The 25,901-nt window shown below is 48.2% G+C and overlaps 1 long non-coding RNA gene across 1 annotated transcript; it reads right to left on the reverse strand.

Moving 5' to 3' along the window:
- Positions 1-12,067: 12,067 nt before the first annotated feature.
- On the reverse strand, positions 12,068-15,639 carry LOC112949128. The gene is made up of 3 exons (XR_003249760.1): positions 15,570-15,639; positions 13,697-13,810; positions 12,068-13,320 (listed from the first exon to the last, which is right to left on the reverse strand). It is a non-coding gene; the product is annotated as an uncharacterized LOC112949128 (long non-coding RNA).
- Positions 15,640-25,901: the final 10,262 nt, after the last annotated feature.

Consider the following 25,901-nt stretch of genomic DNA (forward strand, 5'->3'; position numbering starts at 1 on the left):
TGCAGGCTCAGGGAGCCAAGGCTTATCAAACAACTTGGTGATTGTTTCTGTGGTTCTCACAAAGGAGAAGGAAAAAACAAATCCCAGGCCATCTGATGCCTCCAAGCCCATACCACAGCATGCTGGCACCTCAACATAGCTTTTGGAGACTCTCTTGCTAAGGAGACCAAGAAGCCCATGGACTTCAGGACATCAGCAGCCCACTCCAAACCTTCCAGTCAGGATTTTGGATGCCAGTGCCCACAGGAGGCAGTGTGAGCAGGGCAAGAGCTCCTGCAGGCCTCTCTGCAGAGATCCTATCGTAGCTGGCCAGGCAAGAGGCAGCTCCTGAGTCACTTGGACTGAGTCACACCACCCCTCCCATTGGAAGCAGCAGGATTTAGGGTGGAAGAACATGSATGGGGGTGTAGACCAAGGGTGTGCCACAAGTCAGGCTGCATGGTTGTATTTCAGATGTTTCCAAGAGGTGGCAACTTGGACTGCTCTAGTGAGGCCAAGGCAGAGGCACTTAAGAAACATGGTTAAAAYGAGAAGYATTGGTAGYRGGTTATAAGAAAAACACCTCAAATWTTAGTGTGATATGCCATGATTTTTGCAGCTAAACTTCCCTTTTACTGGATGCTGTCCTTTCTGGGACATCAGAGAATGGCTGAGGTTGGAAGGGACCTCTAGAGATGATCTAGTCCAACCCCCCTGCTCCAGCAGGGACACCCAGAGCACAGGGAGCATCCAGGAGGGTTTAGAATATCTCCAAAGGAGGAGACTCCAGAACCATCCTGGGCAGCCTGTGCCAGRGCTCTGCCACCCTCACAGCAAAGTTCTTCCTGCCTGCTGCCTGCCTTGCTCATTTTACCAACCCAGTCTGTAATTCCATCCTCCTCCTCTCTCCATCTGTTGTGTCCTCACAAATGAGGCTGCAATGGCTGACCGAACCCCTCCACATCTCCAGTACCTGAGATTTAACTCCTCGGCTGCTCCTCGGTAGAGCGGTGCAGCGCGCGATGCTGCAGCACTAGTGACCATTGACGTAGATCAAGAAGAGGCTCATGGCACTTGAATTGGAACCAAGCCAGAGGGATGCATGCACAAGGCTATTTATAAACCCCTCCTAGCTGGCTTGTCTTTCAGGGAAGGTGGCAAGCTCCAGGCCATCAGACGTCAGAAATGTGCCAGGCAGGGGTGGCCCGGGGCTCCTCGTGCCTCGTGGCTGATGGCAGAGCTCCTTTTGGTCCGTACCCTTTGCTCCGTGGTGGCAGGAAGCTGTCTCGGCACAACTGAACGTGCTGCACCGGCACGATACGACAGCCTGGATGTCTGTAATATCAGGAGTCACAAACTGGAGTCATAAACTTGGCTCCCACTGCTTGGTTTCACTGGCTCCCAAAGCACCAGAGCGGCTTTATGGTTGTGCAGCTCAGGCCAGCGAGGACTCTGCAGCCATCCCACACGAGCAGCAGGCAGAAGACGGGCTATGACACAGGGTAACACACCCAGCAAACCCCTCCCAAGGTGGATGGTATTCGAGCGTGTTGCCATTTTGGAATATTCCCACCTGAGACGGATTCTGGAAGTGATTTCTRGAAACAGGCTGATTCTCGAGGAGGCACTGTTCTCAGTTCAAACACTTTGCAGAAGTGAGAGTTTCAAGAATGGAGGCAAAATCCACAAATTTCCAACTACTTCACTTCTCAGGGTCCTTTCATTCACTATTTAGATGCAGATACCCACCTTCCTCATTCAGAGTCAGCAGCAGCAAAAAGGGGAAAGCAAATGAGAACTGAGCTCACTGTCTGTTGTGGTTGCTTGGCTAGAACCTACATGAAAAATAACAGCTTCTCATTGCACAGAATCTTCTTACATTAATACAATTGGAAAGGAAATGCCTYAAACATCACACCTTATTTGCTTTTGCTTATTAAGAAGCTGTGAAGAAGGCAGAAGAGAATGACAAAGGATGAAAAGAGAATGGAAAGAGCTATTTTTTTGACCATCTCTTCTGTTAAACTGATAGAAATTGCAAGGGAATTTATGGAAGTTCTCAGAAGAGGTTCGTTGCAGTTATAATTGGTTCTAATTGTTGGTTCTAATTCTTCTGTTCACCAAGAGAGAAGACTGTCTTCGAAGCTCAGGCAAATGTCTGGAGAAATTATCCCATTAACAAATGCAGATCATTTACACTTGATAAGMTAAGTCTGTCTCATCAGCTGGAGATTATTGTGTCAATCTTTTTTCACATTTTCTGACCAAAAAAAATATATATTTTTTCCTCCTAATTCTAGAAGCTGCTGCCGGGAAAGGTAAGGGTAATTGCTCTAACTTCCAGACAGGCTACATTAGAATGTGGTTTTGAGCTTTTTTTTTTTCCATCTTCATTTATAGCAAAGACAACCAGGATTCACTCCTCTCTCTCTAATTGTTAGGTTAAATGGGGAAGAATATTCTCAAGGTCAACAGCAACAGAGGGTCATGGACCTCTGGGGCGTGTTTTTAACCACACCATTTCCATGCACAAAAATACMAAGTGCCAAATTAGCATGTGCATAAGAAAGTCAATCTTGGCATAAGAGGATGAAGTGGCCCCAAGACCCTGGGAAAACGCAAGCTAAGAGCTCAAGATCCTGCACAAGGACAAGAGGAGTCACGATGGGACATGCAGGAGGGCCAGGTTTGTTCAGCCATGAGGTGGAGGCAAGAGAGCCTGGAAATTGCAGCAAGACCTATGACTTGGCACATCCTCTGGAAGAGCCTCCTCTGGGAAATGGCGTTTTTTAAAAATATTTWCCTTGTACTTCCAATATATAGACTCCATCCAGCAAGGGCAACTTTCCACTGCTCTGCTTGGCTTTACTRCCAAGTCAGGATCATGTTAGGAAACAAGTAAGTGAAGTCTATTAGAAACAGGAAAAAAAAAAATGATCCACAGAAATGCAAGCTAGGTAGATCTACATAATGGATATTGTGGCAAAATTTTGAGAGAAGCAGCCTTTTTTTTTTTTTTTTTTTTAATTCAAACGGGCAATAGTGTCTTCCACCTCTCTAACGCATTTCTAGWGCTCTGCATCAGATCTGCAGCCAGAAGGAACAGGGAATAAATAGCTTCCTTGCTCAGGCATCACCCCGAGGTGAAAAATCTACATGTACTATATGTTCTACTGCCCCTGCTTTTGTTCCTGTTTTTCTCCCAACACATCTTCTATTCATTGCTTTCTTCCTGCATTCTTTATCCCAGTTCTAAACAACTGCCATGCCCARAAGCACCTTTCTGCCTGCTGCCAACAAGGGCCGAAGTTTTTGTTTCAGCTCACCTATTTGCATTTTTTTCTCTCATTTTCTAGCCTGAACAGTTCAGTCTGTCCTGTAGGGGAGTGTTCCTGAGCGCTGATCTGCTGCAACAAGGCTGATTTCAAAGCACTTTCAACCAATGGCTTCACTTAATCCAAAAATCTCACCGTGCAGCACTTCCAAGCAAAAACCAACAGGCCAGTGTGAAAAAGGGCCCTAAGTGTCTCCTCTGCCAACTCTGCTCACCTGCTCTCTACAAGTTCATACCAAAAGGCTCTTCTGCAAAGTCTGCAGCAGAACCAGAGGTATTCTCAAAACATGACATTAAATATATCATCTTTTACGAACATGGAAATAGGGACCCGGAGATTAATCACGCTGCTGGAGCCACAGTGTAGTTCTGCTCCAGAACAGAACAGAAGCTAGAAATATCTGGGAACTGGGGGTGGAGACTTAAAACTTCTGCTGTGCAAGCTCTGGTTGTAACAAATGCTGCRAAAAGACTCTAAGCCTAATCAGTTTGCTGACATCTCTGTGCTTAAAGACTAGGACATGGCCAGAGCTGGGTATCTGTTCAGTGCAGCTGTCCTGAAACACCATCAGCTCCTAACTCAGCTGCTCACTGCTGATTTTGACACCTAAAACTTGCATTTCTGCCTAGATTCTTGGGCTGGGCCTCTACACCATCGAAGTACATAAAACACGAGAGAGGGAATTCACCCTCTTTTGCTCCTGCAGGCTCATAAGGCTCCTTTGGTTTCCCTTCCTCCCTTTGAGGAGCTGCTCCAGAATCTCACTCCTCCAGGGGCTGAAAATCTAATTTCCAGGCTGAGTTTATCAATAGCAAATTTGCATTGGTTTGTTCTCGTGCCAGCATTGATCTTATAAAGAACTTCTCTTCCCCTCTAGTATTTACTCGGTGATGAAGTGTTGCCTCTTCCTGGCGTTGTTTTGCTGCACACAACAAACCCAGCTCTTGGTTCTGGCTCGCACGCCAAGCTCTGCAGCCTTTGCTCATCCTCGGAGCCTGYTCTGCACCTGCTCCTGCAGCAGGGCCCTTTCCGACAGAGCCGCCTGCGCCATTCCCAGCATTGCCCTGGAGCTGGGTTTCCAACCTCCCTCTCTGCAGCAGGGTTATCTTCTCCTTGGAACTGTTCTATAATTCCACCGGCGCTGATGCTGCTCCACTGCACGTTCATACTGATGTTGATGGTCCTCTGCCATCTCCAGCAGCCTCCTTGGACCTCAGTTCCTTCTCTCCTCAGCTCCTACCTGGTGACAGCTTGTACAGAACCGGTGTCCTCACCCCCGAAGTATGCACAAGGCAGCAGCAGTCACTCCAGAGCACCTCTTCTGCTTCTGGACATAGAATAGAATCATTATGGTTGGAAAAGACTTTCAAGATCTAGTCCAACTGTAAGCCCCTCAACATCACATCTGCTAAACCATGTCCTTAAGTGCCCCATCTCCACGTTTCTTGAATGCTGCCAGGGACGGCAACTTCACTGCTTCCCTGAGCAGCCTGTTCCAATGCTCCACCACTCTTGTCATGTAGAAATTTTCCTTAATATCAAACCTGAACCTCCCCACCTCATCTTGAGGACAGTTCCTCTTGTCCTATTGGATGTTATTCTGGAGACCGGCTTCCATCTCACTATAATCTCCCTTAAGGTAGCTGTAGGGACGCAGCTCTTCAACACCCACAGAAGCCCCCAGAGCCAGTTCTGCCCCAGCCTGCTTCCCTTCTTGGGAGCCTTTTCTACTCACCAGCTGGCTTTCAACCCTGCACCTTCCACRGTCCATCATGTGCTGATGAGAAGGATGGAACCTCCTTTGGGCCCTCAAATCCAAGGCCTCTATCCTACTCAGACACGTTCACTTGAACCAAACGGTTGCAGTATCAGTTCACTTTCTCTTAACTAAGTAGAGTAACAGCCATACGGATTTTAATTTAAGACTGATAAGGTCTCCTAAAGTCTCCACCTGTGATTTAAACACTTTAAACACCTGGGAATATGGTTCCCCAAACTGTGGCCTCCTAACAGCATCCGCAGCGACAGCAGCTGTGAGGCAACCACAAACACTCCCCTCTYCAACAGCAGCGACAGCCCGGCTGCTCCGCACCAAATCCCATGGGAAGCCAGGCTGGGAAAGGAGACCTTGGCTCTTTGAATGGCGCAGTCTCCCCACGTGCTTGGACACCTGGTGGTGTTGCCTGTTAGGTGGTAGTTTGGAACAGAGGAGCAGACACGAGCACGGTGGCCTCTTCCACGGGGCGGAAGGAGCAGAAGGATGGCACGGAGGATGGTTCCCAACAGCGTAATACCCTAGCGTAACATGAGAAATGAAATATATATGTATATTTTTTAATCATTAAGACAAGTTGCTACTCATGACAGAGTGGGATGTTATCTGGTTTTCTAGATGAAGACATTTCTGAGTGTCTTAATGATACCATCAGGCTGCCATTGTATTATAAACAAGAGACTTCTTGYTCTAGAAAAGACGTTCCGGTTCATATGAAGTAGCAGCTGTTCTTAGTGATGTTAAAAGAGGTAACCACTGTATTCTCTTATATAATATACGTACTGTCACCTGCTACTACTCTTAACTCAGAAAATCAGCAGTAAGCCTAAGTTAAAAAAAAAAAAAAAAAAAAAAGTGCAGACAATTCAAAATGAAAATTCAGCTAGGGAAAATTCAGATAGGGGCCGAGGCCACCACCAGAACAGGGTTCTCTTGTGTTCCCCTGGCCCTGCCCATCTCAGGGCTCTGATTTTACACGTTACAAAGGCCACCTGCTCAAAGCCAGGGCTCTCTCAAAGCAGTCACGTCCCCTTTTCCCACATAAGGAACGATGGATGGAAAAGCCAAAGTGGATGAATAACCAACTCCCTCCAAACTCCTGTTTTAATGCTGGTTAATAGGGCACACAAGCAATCCCTGAAGCAGAACTGATGATATTTGTTGGACGTACGGCGGGTTTATTGTGAAAGTGGGGATCTGCCTCCACCGTGTGTGTGTTTGCATGCTGCTGAAGCAGAAGGAGAATTTGCCAGAATAAGGGCTACTGTCTCCTCATACCAATGAGACCAAAAACTCACTGACCTGAACGTTCAAGCATAAAAACTGCCCCCTGCCCACGTACATTAAATGAAGAGGCCTCGTTTGAGCAAGTTGTGTTCTTCATCTGCTCTTTTTGAGCCAAGAGAGCACAAGCCCTGGGCAGCTGCCATGTATCCCACCCCAGCAAGCCCCAGTGGCAGCAAAATGCCATCAAGGAGAACACAAGGCAGAAATCTGCAGACCAGCATTACTCTGTGATGAACTTGCTCCAAATTACCTAGAACAGAAAGAAATTTGTCCATGTGAGCTGGCAGGAGTTGCAGGGGCAGGATTGCACAACAAGATACTGGCACAGGCAAAAAAAAAAAAAGTGGGGAAATTTGGAGAAACGGAGCTTCTAAGTATCCTGGTAACCCAAAACCCACCAGGAAGGGCAAAGGCTCAGGCTGCTGGCTCGGGACAGAGGCCCAGAGGAGGAGTCAAGAGGCGCAGCAAGCTCAAAGTCAAAAGGGACAGCGAGAAGGTCACTCCCAGATGAGTGGCAGAGCAGTGTGGAAAAGGAGGAAAGATTTATCAGCCTAACAGCCTCCAGTCCCTGGAAAGGCTTAAATCAATGACCGGGCTCCCGTTTCACAGAATACAAATACTACGTAGCACTAGGTGGGCCAACTTCTACTCAGCTGGAGTGAGTTGGATGACTCTGCTGAGGTCAACCGAGTTGCAATTGCTTACTCTGGCGCTGGAACATCAAAGCACTCTGCAAACCCAGCTAATTAATCATAAGCCAAGCACCCGGCAGGAAGTTTTGTAACAATCCCAGCAGTCGTGCCGATGTTCTACATGGTCTTGGCCAAAKATTTCCAGCAGGGAGGATTTCAACAGCAGAAGCTGCTTGTCTAGTGGTGCTGCTTGAGGGCTCACTAGGCTGCCAGGTGAGGAGTCCCCTGCAGCAGGCACGATGCTCTCGACCCCAAAATATTGTGCCCCAGTGTCTGTGCTACGACTTACCTACCGCACACAGCAGGCAAAAACTACTTGCAAATGAAGAAGAGACAGGTGAGGAGCAAAAACTGAAGACAGCAGTTAGCATAAGCCAGAAATCAAGATCTTCCCATAGAAGAATTGCTCACGACTAAAATCAGAGTCATGCTACCCCTGTGCTGCTGGGGACAGCTAACATCTAACTGTGCAGTGTTTACCAAAATAAAAGAAAAAGAAGGCTCCTCCGAGAGCCGTGCTCTGTTGCTCCTCCATTCCCTATGGAGTTGAGGCCCATAAGACCATCCACATTGGAGAAGGGGCTCCAGTCACTCTCTAAAATGAACAGGTTAAGATGCCCAAAGTACATAGCCCCTTACAGAGCTTGCTGGTTGCGTCACCAGTCCCCCGCCCTGGCTCCATCACTTCAGCCCTATTTGTGTTCATTTGTGTCCTGGAACATTTAGCAGTGGCTGTGCTAGAGCTGCAAACTGTGCAAACTGCCCTTGTGCTCCAGACCAAGGCTCTCCAAGCCCAGCCTTTCTCTGGTCACGCTCTCCCTTTGCAAAGGGCAAAGCAGTAACGACAGCCTCCTGCCTTGGAGGCATCATCGTCCTCCCCGGCAGCAGCCGGAGTGGCCATATGAACATATTACTTAAGAGGGCCACAAGAGGTGAAGGGAGAAAGCACCAGGGCTAGGCTGCCAGGACTGCTATTAAGAGCACTGATGACTGTCTGCAGCTCTGCCAAGGCTCCTCCTTTGCTGTGCCTCGTCTGGCCTTGAGTACTTGGGTGACACCCTTTGCAGTGCTGCAAATTCAAACCTAAAATCTCTACTCGGTCTCCTGACTCTCGCCACCACGGACAGCATCACCTCAGACCATCTCTGCTGCCCAAAACATACAGCCCAGCACTACCCACGCAGCTCTTCGAAGCAAGTGCGATCCAGAGCGGCGCTGACGGGACCACGGGGCTGTTTTCTCACGCAGCAGCTCGTTCACACGCAGTTGCTCTATGATCACTACCCTCTGTCCTGCAGTGACTTTGCTCACGCAGCCATGGTCGTCACCGTAACAGGGACTGGGTGGCTGCTGCTGAGACGCTGCCTGTTGTGCCCGAAAGAGCAACAGCTCCGGTTTGCTGGTGAAGGGAGCAGACAACGGAGCTGGGAATAGACCCTCCGGGCTGCCCTTTCCACAAGGTCACAGTGAGCAAGCCAGCCCAACCATCAAGGCTGCAACGTGTGGTTGCCTTGCTCTCCACCCAGGCTGCTCTGCCTGCAGCTCACGTCTCCTCGGGCTGCTGCAGAAAAGCTACTGCTGGCACCTTGGCTCCTTCCCACATCCTTTGGCTGCGCTCTGGTATCGCTGGAGATGAGTGGAACAAGCCTCATGCTGCAGCAGGACGCTGCGCCCTGCCCAAGCTGCTGCTGAGATGCGTTTATTTAATAAGATTTGGCTWTTTTTTTTTTTTGCTCTGTCTGGATGTGACCGAAGGACAGGGTGTCTCAGTGCTTTCTGCAGTAACTGAGCACTCCTGTGAGGGAAGTGACATTATCCCAGCCTTGCAAGCAGGAAACACTAAGCAATAACACAATCAAGGTCATGCACAGAGTTTGTCACACAGCAAGGATCTGAATCCAAGTCTGCTAAATCCCAATCCAGGACCCAACCACTGGCAAATCTCTAACAGATACAACATTAAAATTCCTCAGGGAAGCAAAGTAGAACAGCCTGCTTGCCTCCGAYGGGGCAATGATGGAGAAGAAAGTAAGAAACTACAAGTTGCACCTGCTTTTGGTTCTCTCTGGGGCTCCTCTTGTCATCATCTTGACATCGCCTTGTCATCACGTGCACCCCCTGTGAACCTCACAATCTTTCTCTGCACTCAAGTGAACAAAACACTATATGGGTAGATCATACTGGTTCCTGTCCTGCAAGATGCTGCCTACCCATGGGGGACATCACGAGACTGCCCAAGGGAGGGCCAATCTTGGGAGCGGTTCAGTTGCCCACGCTGAACCCTGGGCATGGCAGCCCAAGCCCATCGAGCACAGCCCCAAGGTGAGTGCAGAGCAGGGGGGAAGCTGCTTACAGGTCTGATTCTGCAGCCGGGGCACAACTGAGTGTGTCCTTGGAGCTCCTGTCCTGTCCTGGTACTCGTGCCACCCGTATGGGTCTCTCACAGCACATGGGAAGGGCACCAACCTTCATCACACCTGGTGCCCCTTTGTCCCCTTCAGGAAGGGAGGAAATGGCATTTGAGGAGCCTGCAAAAGTAACACACAATACTTAAGGTGAGGAGTGTTTTTCCTCTAAAATGAAGACTGCAACACGGTAACAGACTTCTAACAGATGAAAGTTGTTAGAAGAGAGAGCCAGATGTGTCCTGCATCAGGAGAGGACCGCAAGAAACTGGCTCCAAAGGCAGCAAGAGAGACTAGACACTCACAGGGAAATTACACCGGAGCAGCAAGGTTACTCTGTCCTTCAGCATCCCAGAGATGTCCACAAACACGTCCACAGCTCCAAAGGGGCTTCAGGCTTCCTATTACACACCCACAACCTGTACCACAAGCACAAGGTTCTCTTGCAGTTTCCCTTGCTGCAGGCTGTGCTGAAGCTCTGTTTTATTAGTACAGTAAGAGAGGCTAAAGTTGCACCTGTGCTGAAGTCTTCTGCTGGCCACGTTTTCTCACTCTTTCTCTTCCTATGCTCGTGCCAAGGTCTCCAGCCATGCCCAAGGGAGCACAGCACCACCCACAGGGTGCCCAAGAGCGGGCACCCTCCTCCTCCTCCTCCTTCTCTTCCTCCTCAGCATGGCCAAGGCCGGCTCGCAGGCTCCTCAACTGGGAACTCTCCAAAATACCTGCATGGACTCGCTCTTCAGGGTTCTGCAGGAAAACAGAGCCCCCCTGCAACTCCAGGGAGCAAAACACCTTTGTGACACTGTTCCAAAGGCCCTGTAAGGTCCCAGAACACAAAGTGCATGGCAGAGACTTGATTTTGTCCAAGCTTTCTGCAGCCTTCTGCAGCCTCAGAGAGAGCTGCACCCTCTGCAGAGGGCTGAGCATTTCAGTGGCGCAGCAGAATCTCTCCTCGCAAACAACAGAGCCAGCCCACGAGCAAACAAGGACCTTGGGGCTGCCCTTCAAATTACCACATCCAAAAAGCTCTGCAGCCTTTCTGCACCAAAATGGGCTAAGGCCAACATGCAGAAAGTGCTAAAGAACAAGCTGTCCCATGCCAGGACGTTCCTTTGGATGGGAAGCTGAGGAATAAACCTGGCCTCTGGGGAGGAGGAAAGATTCTTCTCCACTCTTTGTCTTCAGGAGGCGGCCAGCAGGAACACAGGATTTCCCCAGGCACGTAACCCCTCCACAGCACAACCCCCCGAAACGCAAGCATTTGTATTATTGCTTTAGTGAAAAATATAGGAATTTAACACTTGCCCTGCCTGGTGAGGCCAGGAGTCCATGTGAGGGAGAAAATGTCCTTCTGAGGCCCCTGTGCACAGGGATGATGCTTCAGGGGAAATACCTGCTGCCCTCCAACAACAGCACAGCCTCCATCCCCTTGGAGGATGCAACATGATGCCATTTAACACTCTCATGAACCAGTTAWTTACCCAGCCTTTTAAATACCCTGCAGGATAAGCTGTGCTTGCTGCTCTGGGCTTCGCAAGTACTGGCAATGCTGAGATGAAATGGTAGAACTGTTTAAAAACAAGTTTAATAACTCAAGACCGACAAAGAGAAAGCTTAGGGAAAAAAAAAGACTTGAAAATTATTATTTAAAAAATAATTTAGAAAAAAAAAAAAAGAACAGCAAAACCTTCTTTGATAACAATTTGTACTCACCACTCTGGCAAACAAAGCTGCAAGAAATTAGCTGTGCTGGAAGTTTATTTGCAAAGCTGGAGGAGCTTCACAGTAACTGAACCAAGTCTTTGGCTCTCCCCTTCTCTCCGCTCCCTTGGGTGTGTTTGCCCAGGCCAGGCAGTGCAGCCCCAGCGTGAGGCCGAGCACGGCCCTAGCAAACTCCCTGGCACCAGGGCAACGCCGAAAGCACTGGAATGAGGAGAACGGATGAGGTGGGAGCAGAAGGGTAAAACCTCAAGGCATGGGGAGAGGATCCAAAGGGAAATTYGCCTGCTGGCAGGTGAAGGGAAAAACAGGAGCCAGTGTGAGGGGCAGAGGGGAAAGGGCTGCTCAGGCGAAGGCCCTCAGCACTCGCTGCAGCTTCCCCAGCAGCCAGCTGCTGTTCCTGCTAGGAAAGCTCCCAGCCTGTGCTTCTGGCCATGCCCTCTCAGCTCAGCCTGGTGCAAGGCCTGGCAGCTTCTCCCTGGCACGCTCGGAGACAGCAAAGGCTGTTATCTGAACACCTCCATCCCCCTGGTGCAAGCTCACCTCCGCTGGCCCAGCAAGCGCTTCCACTCGGAGCTGGTCATCGGGTCCTGTKCTCTGGTTGCTCTCCTTCCTTCTCTGGTTAGCTTTGGTCAGCCAAGGAACTCGCCACGCTGGGAAGCAGCAGCTGCCAAAAGCAGCAGCTTGAGTTTAATCATTCCATTGCTTTTAATGTCATGATCTTGACTGTCCATTTCAGGAGCTGCTCTCAGGTTTGCTCTCGGTATCAACTGCGAGTCATCTTTCCCAGACAAAGAACGAGACCTCAGCTACTTCCACGGCTGACAAGAGTCTGGTACCTATCCCAAACTAAGCCAGCTGCTGCATTTTGCACAAGTCATTTCACCTCCTTTCTTCGATTTCTCCAGCTGTGAAACAGGGCAGTGCYACTGACCTCCTTTATAAAGCTTTAGTTTAAATGCCTGAGGTAGAAGCTAGTGTTATTATCAGAAGCTATGTATGGATCCCAGGTGTTTATTCAGCTCTGGCAGCACATTTGAGAACACGATTGCACAGCAGTTCTTGCAAAGAGCACCGATCTGAGACCTCATTTGGCCTACCTGAAGCACTATCTTTATTAGGATGTACTGTTTGTCTCTGGCAGCATCCGCTGCATGGTAGGTGCTGTACATTCAGCTAGCTTTAACAATACCAAGAGAGCTCCTTCCTTCCTTCCTCTCGAGTCAGCGACCTACACAGCTGGGAATCTGGAAAGAAAACACATGATAGGAAGGTGCTTTTCCAGCTGTGACCCACTGCTGTGCAGATAGGAGGCTTTTCCGTTCTAGATCAAACAAGAATATCCCCAAAGAAGGKGCAAACGTATGGGTAAATTCTGGTCTGATCTCTTTCCAGGTCCACCTCAAAATCACTTTATCTGAGCTGCAAAACTGCCTCTCCCAAGCAGTTATGGTGTAACATGCACATTGATCCTTTAATGACACCCCACTCAATGGGACTGGGCTGCCCTACTAGTGCAGAGYATCAGGATCCTGGAACAAAACTGAATGTGCAGCGTGCAGATTAGTCATGTCCCGYTCAACCCACACAACTATACACCTTGAGGAGCCACAGTTTGGACCTGTCATATAGTCTGGTTGTTTCTCCTTAAGATTTCTCTTCAGGCAAAAACAGAACAAAAAAAAAATGCACAATTACTTCTAGGTCAAATGCGTCATCTGATGTGCTGAGAAGTTGTATTTTTAAGTATTTCTTTGAATTTGTCGTCCTAGAAATACGATGAAATAACTAGAACTGTGAACTCTTCCACTTCGGTTCTGAGATTAGCAAGTCACTTCAGCACAGAGCTAAAGGTGCATGCAGTTCTCTGGGGAAGGTGAAACACTCCCACGTGCTTCTATCTTAGTTGTCCCCTGTCCATCCTCTGCAGCTTCAGATGAAGCCCATAACAGGAAACGAGGTGTCTGGAGAGGTCAGAGCACTGGGAAATGCAGTGGAGAGTCCTTCTGCCCCACCGTTTTCAACAGGCRGGTCCAGCAGGGCTCACCAGCAAGAAGAATACTGCACGGAATATTCATTTCAGGCACAGTTGTCAGCTGCCTTGTTTTTGGATGTGCAGAAACCTAGGCCTGTGGGGAAAAGCATGAATAGAGCACTGGGGAGAAGATGATTCTACCTCCATCATGTAGAACAGCAGTTTTCCATGGAAGAATCTCACCAGAGTTAACCAACCCATCATAAACACTTGCCTGCCAGCATTTCTAACCCTGAAACACTTGTCTATTTACACTTGCCTGCCAGCATTTCTAACCCTGAAACACTTGTCTATTTATCTCAGGATATAAAAGAATAATGGTGAGATACTTGAAGCAAGTCCTCACTTTGGAAATGGCTGCCTTCAGCTGCTTACATGCTCTGGCTGAGTTTCATTCAAGATATTGGGACGTAAGGGACAGTACACAGAATATACAGAGAAGTAAAAGTCTGAAGGTAGAAGAGACTTACTTGCCACAGAAGTCCTTGTGGACAGCACAAAGAGTGAGTAGCAATTTGGGGTGTCTCCGTAGCCAGTTCTCCACCATCCCTGGGTGTCCGGGATCAAATTCCGGAAACACACTCCTGAAGGGACACGCAGGGGAATAGAGAGTGGGAAGATACATACAGTTAATTTGCCAAGCTGAGAGAAAATAAGRTCTTCCTTCCCTGGATGATTCCTGTCTGTGTAGGAAATGAGATGATCAGGAAGCACACTGYAATCCAATGATCCCAAAACAGATCCCAGCTGTCCATTTAAGATTCAAATTCCATCTGCTTCCTTTACTGAGAAGGTTTATCCTAAGAGCAATTTTCATGGTGTTCCTCTGTGTGAGCAGTTAATCCTGGCATTGAGATGTAAGGATCCCAGCTTCTGAACCCCACGCAGGAAAGTCGTCTGCYCAGCCTTGCTGAGCCCCCCCCAAAATTTACGGTGAAACGGGCTGCTCAGGAAGAGCCAGAATGAAGTTTCAGGATGCAAATGCATGAACGCTGGCAGTATGAAGTCCCTCTTTGCATAAGCAGGATAACATTTAGTCCCAGTACTGAGACTCATACAATATAACTTAGTACACATTTTTTCCATATAATAAATGTCCCCATAAATCAGTTACAAAAGCACTCCTAGGATTCAGGCCATTCAGTCCTATATACAGGATTGTAGCCGCATTTATTGGACCAGTTCTGGGTTGTTCCTGCTGCCGTCAGGCTGGGTGACAATGGCTCATTCTGAGTCTCACTCCTGCCACAAGCCAGAYCCACCCCAGCTTACAGGCACATGGAGCACATGGATCTGGTTGCAGCTTGTGACTGGATAGCAAAATATAAGCTTAATAGGCAAAAAAACAGGCCAAGCCCCAGCCATATGCTCCCCTGAGGGTTCCTAAAATGTCCCACACTGAGCGCTCCCCATAAATCCCCCAAACTAATTACAAGCTGGGCAAGGATCTCATTCCTGACCTTAAAAAACCTCCCACTCCTCAATGGCAGCTGGACATAATACTAAAAGCGACAAGGGAAAGAACTATAATGCTAACAAGTAAGCCCAGGGGACAGATCTCCACTGCTGGTGAGCCCTGAGGCCTTTGTGCTCCTGCGGTCACGCAAAGCACAGAGAACAAATTCCTGTCAAGTGCTGTGCTGCCCACTAATACCCTTCCTCTTCTCAAAACAGTCGATTTCTAGTGACTCTCTTAAGCTGCTGAAAAGTTAGGGCTTTTCAGCAGGGTGTGTGAATGCCCTTGGAAAAAAAAAAATAAAAAAGGTCTGGGCGTCCCAAGTATCTGTGCACATGTCTCTGAGCACAAAATGGATCCCACRTGGCAGGGAACAGGAACAGTCAGTGGAGAGCACTAATCACAGAGAAATTTATCATTTAAGAAGCTATCCCTGGATGAATYTTTTGTTTCTCTTGGGATATTCAGCACTGTGTGCTGGCACAGTTTTCAAGTTTTCCTAATTAAAGGGTGGGAGGAAAGCGGAGATCTACATCCATTCTCACAGAGCTCTACATCCTGTATCACTTCTCCCTCAATGACTTATTCTGCTTAGAAATTTTCCTCTTCTGTGTCCCCTTTCTCTGCTGCTGTCCTCTATCTTCCTTCTGTTTTGACCTTTACAACTTCTCACTCTTTTAAGATCTATGAAAAACTACGGCTCAAGGAAGGTCCATACCAGTGGTGCACACCCCAACTCAAGCTAATTCTTGCTTGTACTTCTGGCATGTTTAACTTACTAGAGGTAGGGAAGCTCTTCTTTTGTTTTCCCTCAGTATGAAAAAGAAAATGGAAGTTAGAGAAGTGKATAGAGAGTAGACATGAAGTTCAGAGAGGGCAACGCTTACCCTGAGTCCTTCAGGAGAGGAGGAGCCAGAGCCAGAATTGTTGTGATGACTCTCACGTCGTCGTGTCCCCCATCCAGCGCATCGAGGTCCTCGCAGCTAAGGTTTGGGYAAAAGGAGACATTGACAGTGAATGCACGTGATATGATCCACATCTTGGAGGATACATTTCCCAAATGGAATAACTGGCATTGCCTTGCTCCGTGGATCCAACATGCCCGAGCTCTGCCACTCACAGCGGCTGAGAGCACCCTTGTGGCTTTTACAGTAAGTACAGGGCAGAATAAAAAGCTGCTTCTAGGCTGACAACTCCAAGCTGAGCACAAGCATAAAACACCCTTGAAGTCTTCTTGGAAAACACAAGCCAACTGCTGCCTGGCCATGGACATGTTCTCCCTACGCTACTTGGACAGAGGAGGAGAGGGGGGATCCTACAAGGGATCACTTGCCTTATGCTGGCAGTGCCAACAACGACGTTCGACTGTCKTCTAAGGCAGCAGACCAAACTGGGAGGTGGGGAGTTGAGCCAGTTTCAAGGACCGAATCTGCTTTGGGGCACGTCGTGCATGGGGTGGGCACAGGACTCTGTCCCCACGTGCACAGCGGCCAGCGCTGAGGAAGAGCGGCGCACGGAGAAGTTCCAGATCCCCCCAAAGCACATTCCAGTTCGCAGGGGTTTGTTTAAGGGAAGGCTTGTGACAAGAACAGGTCACAGCGTTTCCATCCAGGTTTTTTCCATCACCAAAGAAAGTTGCTCAGATTAATTACACTTTCATAAGCTCGTATCAACTATAATGAAAATGCTCAATGGGAAAACTGTTTCAAAACAGCAATTTTGGATGGGAAACTGGGTCATTTAAAAGTGTGGGCTGTTTTCATTTTTATAAAAAACATATTTTCATTTTTCAGGGCCTGTCAATAGTATTAAAGCAACACTATGCTACTATATATGTAGCATATGTAMTACATACATACGTACACTATACCACAAGCACTACATGGATGCACATGTGTGTGCATGTTATGAAGAAACAGCACTAAAACCTTGCTAGAAAGAACCAGGTAAGGGAATATTATTTGCCTACTCACCAGAAGGTCTTTGGAGCCAGGGTTGCCATGTCTTCATGGAAGGCATAGGACAATTTACTGACTATGAAGTCTACAGGGCTCCAAGGCAGCAGCTGCTTGGCAGAACCTAAAGAAGAAAGGGAATCACAACCACCTCTCACCTATAACAACCTCCCTCAAAGTTCCTTGTTGAAATCCTCTCCAGAAAACAATGCTTCCTTCCAGACTTGTGTGCACGCGTGTCTGCTGACAGCTGTGGTGACAACAGAGCTAGCCAGTGTTTGCACCAGAGCTGTTTAATTGCAGCAAGGGCAGCGCAAGCCCAGATCTGTGGACACAATCCTAACGTGTGTCTAAACCCCCTCAGAGCTGGCGTGGTGCAGTAAAACCTGCAGCTCCTGGACAACCTGGGATAAACTGCATAGCCAGAGACACCTCAGCAAGTGGCAGCTTTAAGTGGTGCTGCCAAGACCAGAGGCACCCTACTCTGCACCCGATGGCTCACGCTCAGCTCCCCTAACTTCAGGTGCCCGAGGCTGGACATTTAATCTAAACTAAATTACCAGGTTGCCTGTAACATCAGTGGGGAGACAGGCACATACACGTTCATTTATAGCTTCTGTGTCAGCACGCTGGGAACTGCTCTGYGTGTATGCCTGCCTCTGTTTAGCAAATGAGGGCACATGGGGACCAGCAGCTCAGACACAACCTTTAGACCCCTAAAAAGATGAACAATTCATTTTTGAGGCATTTTGGGACCTCTTCAGCTGGAAATCTCCAAAGGGAAAAGCACGGCAGTGCTTCAGTTCTTACTGATCTTATTTTGTACTACTTCTTACCCCTTCTTACCCCTGCATCCCAGAGGGTGGCCTTGGCTCTCTCTCATGCTCACCTCCCCTCCAAATAAAAAAAGATAATTAGAATTATTAAAACAACGAAAACAATTACAGGATGAAACATCGTGGTGCAGGATGTGGATCTGGTCCTGGAGCTGCAGCCTGCAGATGATGCAAGAACAGAAAGAGGAAGGATTAAGGGATGTGTTCGTGTGGATGTATGAACACACAYGCAACAAGCAGCGCTTTCAATAGAGAACATGACACCCGAAGGGTTTCCCATCCTGCTGGAGCTGGACTCCTCTCAGGCCAAGCAGCAAGGCCAGGGCAGGATCTACTCTTTCCCTGGAGAAGAGCCTTCAAAGCAGAGCACCCTGCACACCCAGGGCTGCTCCAGAGCAGGGCTCCTGTGTAGCCAAACCCCACACGTGTAGGGCTGTCCCAAGCTCCTGGTTGGTTTCAGAAGAAGCTCCCCAGCAGAGGGAAGTGGTTGGAGGGAGATTTTAAATCACAGGAATCCTGGACAAAAGGCCTCTACTGGTGCTGGGACAGAAAGAGGTCAATCTGAACTCCAACTTGGTGCTTGGTGGCAGCCTCGTGTTATAAAAGAAGGCACAGAGGCAGAGAGCATGAAACGTTGATGGGAAACAGAACCAGGGCTTCAGTTGTGTGGTTCACTCATCAAAACACCTCTCCTTGTTTTCACCTCTGGCTTTCGTGAGCATAGGAAGCAGTTCACAAAGCTACGGAGGGACAAGGTTGTGGAARACCTGCTGTGAGAAGAAACCAAACTGCCCACAGAAGACATCACTCCCTGACCTCCAACAGCACCTACCAAGTCTTCCCTGACACCCCATCCCCTCCTCAGCTGCAGTGACAGAAAAACAGGGCAGCAATGAYGGGGGAAGCCAGAAAGGAGCAGGTTACACCCATCCTGAATGCCCTAAGTGACCGCACACCTTCTTACTGCCTCCAGGCTGGTTCCCCAAGTTCATTAAAGAGTTAAGGGTAGAGACCATGAAACACTTTGGAAACCCTTGGGAGACAAAGAGCCCAACTGTTTATCTAGGCTGCTGTCCTCACAAAGTGTATTCACAAGCCAGTGGAAAGAAAATCCTCTGGTAAATGTAAACTTCTTTTTTTTTTTTTTCTTGGTTAAACAAACATTTGCTCATTTCCTTCGATGACAAACTTGAATTAAGTGACCAAACCTTGAGGATTCCTGATCCCTCCTCAGAGACAGTCTACAATAAATAAATAAATAAATAAATAAATAAATAAATAAATAAAAGTTTAGACTTCTACCTTTGTGCATTCTCCCTGGTGAGATCCACAACGGCTTCTTCTTTATCCACAGCTATCAGCCAGCTCTGGGACAGTGAAAAAAGAAAAAAAGAAAAAGTGAAAAAAGAAAAACTTAGCTGACAACCCACTCACTGATTCACATCCCCTGACGTATTCAGAGCTCCCCATAGCACGAGACTCAGCAGCCTGGCAGGCCACAGTTCGAGGTGGATGTCAGTGAAAGGAAGTTCATTCCTAGGCTCCTGATCTCTGTCTTGGACAGAATTCATCCCATCAGTAACACAAGAGCTTGGGCCAAGGTTCCGACATCTCACAGCTGTTAGAACGACACCTTTTGCCCAGTTTTGCTCCCAGAGCCCTCACAAAGTTTACACCATATTCACTGCTCAAGCATTCAGAGCCTTCAAGGATGTGATTAAGCAATAGGAGCAACACAGGGATTTGTCTGGTCTTCCATCATCCCCTCCTTGCAAAAGCTCAGGCAAAAGCCAGACTTGTTTTGGCTTTAACAGCTTTTAACAGATGTTGCTGAGTGTTTCCAGAGAGGAAGCAYGCTGAAAGAAACCACCCTGTGTTTGGGGACGATGGCAGTACATGACACGCATGGCCARCGTTCCTAGGAGAGCCCATCTCGTGGCCTGAGCCCAGCACACACACACAAGGCTGATCCTTACCACAGAGGGCACAGCTRAACCCATAAATGAAAAGCTCTTGGGGATTTTTGCCTGATATTCCATTAGGGCAAATTCTACCCCAAACACTAAGGATGACAGGGACGATAAACCCCAGGAGCTGTCAGTGTGGCTACCACCCACTCTGTGTGATCAAGGCAAATAAGGAATTTCTCTGGATGCAGCAGCCTCTGGGTCAGCTACCTGAGCAAGGAGCCTTATCAGTTACAGGACAGACGGACATGTCTGTGAGGTCTGACAGGCAAGGCAAAGAGCGTGAAGCAGAGCTCAAAACCAGAGCAATTACACCTTGAAGTCACAAAGCTCAAATGTTAGCCTTAGCAGGTTAGGAGGAGGAGGAAATCAGGTATCAACCTCTAATTCTTATGCACTGAATCTTAAATTGTCCTYCAAGAGCCAAGGCCAGCCACAACCATTCCCATTCACACCCAGGAACGGACTGATCCGCAATGCTGAGGAAAAGCAACTATTGTTCCCTTGACTTCACTTCTCTTCCCTCTGCTCCCCAGCCTATCTCACCAAGCACGTCTCATACTCCAATAATCTGAGGCCAGAAGGGCTTCAGTCACCCAGATCTCAGACCCTTTCTGCTTCTTTTCCCTCAATGCAGAGGGTAGTGGCTGTTATCAGGGAACAAAAGGCTTCAAAACAGCAGGGTGGCAGTTGGGGCACCGTGACAGCTGCTTGTCACATTGATCCCAACTGCTGACATTCTGTGGGAATGCCCTGCCGCTACTTACTTAGATTTCAGAATCCAAGATATCCAGAATCCCAGAATACTGGATGAAACCAATCCTCACCAGAGCTTCAAATTAATATGACAGAACTGGGCTGGAGTAAAGGCTGGAGAACGGGTACCTTTGCATCTTCACTCTGGCCATGTCTCTGTCCCTCGTGCAGGCAGCAGGGGACAGTGATTCTCACATCTCCTCCCTGCATCCAGAAGGGACACACAGTGCTGAAATCCCAGCAGTGTGCAGCAGTTTCCTGCGATGGCTGGATGCAGACAAGTGCAATGGGGCTGTCCTATAGGAGATGCACCTGGACAAACACTTAAAACCACTCACCTGGGGCAGTCTCCACAGCAGGCTCAGGGCGACTGCTCCAGAGCCACAGCCAGTCTCCAGGATCACAGGACAAGGGGCAGCAGCTGTGCAGAGGAGCCGAATTTCCCTCCTCATGTTTCTGAGATCCTTCCTCCACTACTAAGGAGACAAGATCCTAAACAAATAAGCACAAAATAAATAAACCCAACATTTTGACAGAAGAAGCTCTGGTTTGACTCACATTCATGGTTTTATAGACTGAAGACTCRAGGGGTTTTGATTTCAGTTCTCTGTGGCCCAACTAAATGCATTTCTCTTGGGGATTTTTAACACACAGATGACAGTGATGGAGCTGATGTGCTGGAAGTCACTTCATCTCCACCTCTCTACAGGGTGCTTTGATCAGCAACCAAATCTCAAAGCACCTTTCCCCACAGATCCTCCAAGATCTCCTRGCACTGCTGGAACAACAGCAGGAAACAGCTGGAGCCAAGTCTTTTGTAACATTTTATTCATCCCCCAAACTTAACATTTTCAGGTGTTCTTGGTGCAGTAAGTAATCTGGAGGCAGAGCTATCATTCCTACCAATATCTTAACCAATAAGCCAATTCACAGCAGAAAAGCAAAAGCAGTGAATTCCTAACTGACCCCAATGAACGGTTCCTTGCACGTGTTTCAGTTTGCAAAGTCTCACTGCATTCTGTTAATAGAAGGTTACTTAAAAAGATTTCCACTCATGCTTCTGTATCTCTGCCACTTCCTCCCTCTCATTAATCTCCTGATTTTTAARTCCAGGGACTCCTTCATAGAAAGTCCAACACAAAAGGAAAGGTCTCAAAGTGAGCCTGACCACAACTCGCACTACAACCCTGTGCAAAGGGGGCCTTCCTGCCTCAGGCACTCGCAGCTCCTGGAAATCCACAACGTTCAGCATCACTCAACAAAGGCAAAAAAATAAAGGCTCTGATTTTGCTAACAGGTATAAATGAGTTTGCCAGGAAAATTAGAAGCCTTCTATTTTTATTAGAAACCTGGCATAGACAGGAACATCTAAAAGCAAGTCCCAGCAGGCAGGCCATCCCCTTCTCAGGAAAACACTGTTTAGAAGAGCCTACCTGGGTTTGCCCTTGCTTGGATTTAACACCAAACCGGGGTGCAGATGCCTTGAGAGCAAAGCTGTCRAGTGTGTATGAAGATACTTGTTGCTGCTGGTCACCTCCCACGCCATTTGGGTCGCTGCAGAAAGTGGGCAAGGAGGTTGCTTGGAGATTCCTCCTGCTGAAAGCACTTTAAAAGCGTAAGCACAAAGGCAGGAGTTGTTTTGTTTGGATGAGTAGATGGGCATCGTGTCAGCGCTGAGCTCTGCTGCACTCACACCCAAGAGGGAAGGAGCAGCAGGGAGCAGAGGGCACTGTTACAAGGTGCCTCTCTCGGAAGTTTAACTTCCCTGCAAAGTTAAATGGAGTGACCTACATCCATGGGAGTCTCGCTGCAGTGCTCTGCCCTGGCTAATGTCTCTGTATTGGTACTTGCAAAGGAGCTTTGCTCAAGATCTCAAAAAATTCCCTTTTCTTTGTYGCTGCTCTGCGATTCCTTTCTGAGGAAATTATGGAAGGAAATGTTCTTGYGCTGTGAGCAAGCATCAGAGAACTCAGATAGCAATGGGGCAAAATAAACGCCTTATCTACACACATGAAAGCAGCACTCGCATTCCAGCTCACTGCCCCACGTGAATCAATCTGAAAACACTTCTGCAATGAAGACAACCAAGCCTGGSGGGCAAAGCAGGTGCTGATCTTTCCAAAACCACAGGAGAAGAACAGCCCCCAAACTCCCCTTGGCCATTCAGCCACTCTCTCAAATTCTGCTCAGCTACAAATAAGCTTCCAGGAAATCTCTAGAGTATCTTAGAAACCCCATCCTCCCCTGGGGCTGATCATAAATTACTGACCCCAAACTGTTCAGAATATCTTTGAAAACAGAGGCCTGTTTTCAGGATGACCTTCCTTCTGACTTATGACCAGCAATTTCAAGCTCGGAGCTTTCACAGGACTTCTCACACTCTGCAGTGAAAAGCTTTGCCAACTGCTTGCCAAAGCTCCTGTTTAAATAAGTKCTCGCTCAATATTTACCACGTGCATATTAAAAAAGGGATGTTTATATTAGCTAGGCYTCTGTACTCCTTCCTGATGCCCTTGGCTTATTGTTTGGGTCATTTCATACACCTTTTCCTGAATCAAGAATCAATTTAAACCATTATTTAATTATTAATTATTTAAACCATAATATTATAATGCAACAACCTAAAGAAACAGCATCCTTTTCCAGGCATTAATGTCTCACTACAACTCACAAGTTGAATAGTTAGGAAAATATATTCTCTTAAGAATGTATTTAACCAAGCTCCACCGGCAAACAAAACGGAAGATAAAAGTACATTTTAAYTTGCAAGAGAGGAAGAAAATTGAGTTTGCAACTATATATATCACATGCAAGAAGACAAAATAGAGAAGTAAGGCACTTGGTACATCCTTACTGAGGGGACACAGCACCACGGTTCAATGAAAATCAATGAAATGGTCAATGAGAGCCACCCTTGGCCAACACTTGTAAATGCATCGGGAGATGTTGCACCCATCACATAGAGCAGGTCACGTTAGTCTGTCACCACTAGCAGCTTCCTTTCCAGGAACCTGAATCATTAAACTATCTAAAATTGCTCTGACACAGTAATCTTAAAATGGTTCTGGCATTTCTTCCATCTTTTGTAAAGCGGTCCAGACAAAATCCGTCCTTCTCCGGTTCTCTGAAGATGTCGGCCCTGGAAACTGCTAAATTACAGCACTCAGCGGAGCCCCTTTCAAAGCTCATCTGGGAGATGAATTATTTCTGGCCCTACATTACGGAGTGTATTTACAGAATGTTCTGCACCCAGCACAACAGGCATTTCCTAGGCAGGAGGTGCTAAAAAGGGACATCAGCCCTCGACAGAGAAACTGGGACAAGAGCAGCTGTCCAGAGCCTGTGGTCATTACTGCGTAGGATGTCCTACATATTCTTGGGCTGAACAGACTGAATAGAGAGGAAACAGCTGCTAATATCAGGCTATTTTTTTTCTTTTTTTGCTTAAAGCCACCTCAAGCCTCAATTTAATCCTCAGATTCATAACCTTTTGGAACAGCACTAGGTAAATTCTCTACAAGCTGGTCCTCTGAACTGAAATGGCCCTGCAAAAAGGCCTACTTTTGCTCACATTTACAGACTTCAGCATTTAYGGGCTTCAACACAAGACATTTCCTCCACTGAGGGAAATATTATTTTGATTAAAACAAAGCTTGACAGTCTGTGTGGCTTTATAGCCTCTAGAACAGGGAAACATGCTGGCTTTTCCAGGTGCCCTGACCTTACAATATCCACCTCGGTATCTTCACTGTGCCTTATCCTCACAACTCCCTCCTTCCAGATGAAGGACAGCAGCCAGACCAAACTCATAGAGGAAGATGAGTGCAGAGGAATGAACACAGCATCCTAGAGTCCTCATCTGCACCTTCCTCACTGCTTTATAGCCTGGGAATCAGTTCCTCAACGTCTAGTTTGGAGCAGGTGGATCAGTGTGAAGGCAACTGAGCAGAGGGACCGAATGACAGACATAGAGAAAAATAAAATTCTCCTGACTTTTCCCTTGCAATGACATGAAGGTGGAAGGGAAGGAAGGGAATCAACAGTGTCCACAAAAGACTCAGTGTTAACATCTGCTTYTGGGAGCAGATCATATGAGAAAGGAGTGGACCAAGATATCCCAAAGCAGAGAGCTTGGAAGGAAGAGGGAAAAGAGCAGAGTAGTCCAAGAGAGGAGTAGGGGAATTAGGAAGGTCAGTCCTTGCCCAGAGAGGGAAGGCCTGGAGACAAACACAAGCCTGGGAGAACGTGGAGACCTAAGATATATCTGGGAGGTTCATGCAGCATCACAGCCAAGGCAGCAGCTCKCAGCTCTGCCAAGTTACTGCAGTGGCCAAGTCCCATTTTCTGCATATGCCCCAACCTCCCTCTGCACAGCGAAGTCGATAAACTCCTCCTCCTCCTCTCCCATCTTACAGGATTTTGTGTGAACAAAYGCTCAGGAGGATACTGGAGACACCGGGAAGCTCATTAGGGGAGGGGGGGAAGCCAAGTGCCAAGCAAAATGTCGGGATGGGGTCTTGCACTGCACTGAGCTGTAGGAGGTGAGGACATAACCCGTCTGCTCTCCAAGGAACTAAGTTCTGTTGCTCAGCACGGAAGGTAGGGGAAGAGGGTGGTGATGTCCAGGTCCTATATAATTTTGCCAGAAGAAATCACACAGCAGGGGGAAAGGTAGGGCATCCATGAAAGAGAGAMCAGTCCCAGTTGGCAGCAGAGGACCTTTCAAAGCCTGGAAGAGCCCCATTCCTGGGGATCCATGCAGGGCACATATTTGCCTCCCACGCTGCCCAACTTCCAGCATGGAGAGGCTCCTCAGCTTTCATCTCTCCGCCGAGCCACCCACAGCCTGCCCTCACCTCCCGCTTCCARGAAGCCTGGCCTTGCTGCCGCCTCTGCCCTAACTTCTCCCCGTCATTTCTTTGCTCTCTCCTCCCCTGCGCCAAGCGAAACCAACGTGAAACTCTGCCAACCCCTCCAGCTTCTCGTGAGCCCCTGCCTCGCCGTCCACCCCCAGCTCCCGGCGCTCCCCCTGCCCCCGGCACCGCTCATGTTCCGGCAGGTTCTTGGTACCGGCTGCTCCCGCTCCCTGCGGCTGGGTCTGGAGTTCACAGCAGTTCTTGGAACTGCRGCTGCTCATGGAAAACACAAGGACGGCGCCTGCCGGACCCAGCAGGAAAGGGCAGTGGAGACTCGGAGGCCACAAACAGTAGCGGGGAATGGCCCCTCTGATGCTTCCGTAAGCAAAAGCACAAGCTTGACAAGAAGAGGGGCAAATGCAAGGAGGGAGCTCAGGAATTCACTCTGCATTCCCTAGAAACCTTTTTTTTTTTTTTTTTTTTTTTTTTTTAAAGTTCCCTAGAAACATATTTCCCTAGAAACCTTTTTTTCCTAGCCTGCATGCTCATGAAAGACATGAGCCAAGGCAGCAGGAGGCTTTAACTTCTTGGGTCAGCAGAGAGAACAACGGAAACAAAAGATGCCTGAAACTGGGGTAACCTTCTCTCCACTCTCACACACTTCCTGGGAATGTTTTACTTATCTGTGTGCTTTCCAGAAACGTCTCTTCTCAGAATCCAGGGCTGTCCGTGGGGCCTGATCGGATATTAACCAAGCCACCCCTCCCCTCCTGTTTGCCCACTTGGCTGCCCATCAGTCCATGACAAAATACCAGGAAGCCAAGTTGGAAACGCGAGTCCACAGCAGCG

Source organism: Nothoprocta perdicaria, unplaced genomic scaffold (genome assembly GCF_003342845.1).
Source record: "Nothoprocta perdicaria isolate Ctin4 unplaced genomic scaffold, notPer1 scaffold_287, whole genome shotgun sequence".
In the NCBI taxonomy this organism is placed as follows: domain Eukaryota; kingdom Metazoa; phylum Chordata; class Aves; order Tinamiformes; family Tinamidae; genus Nothoprocta; species Nothoprocta perdicaria.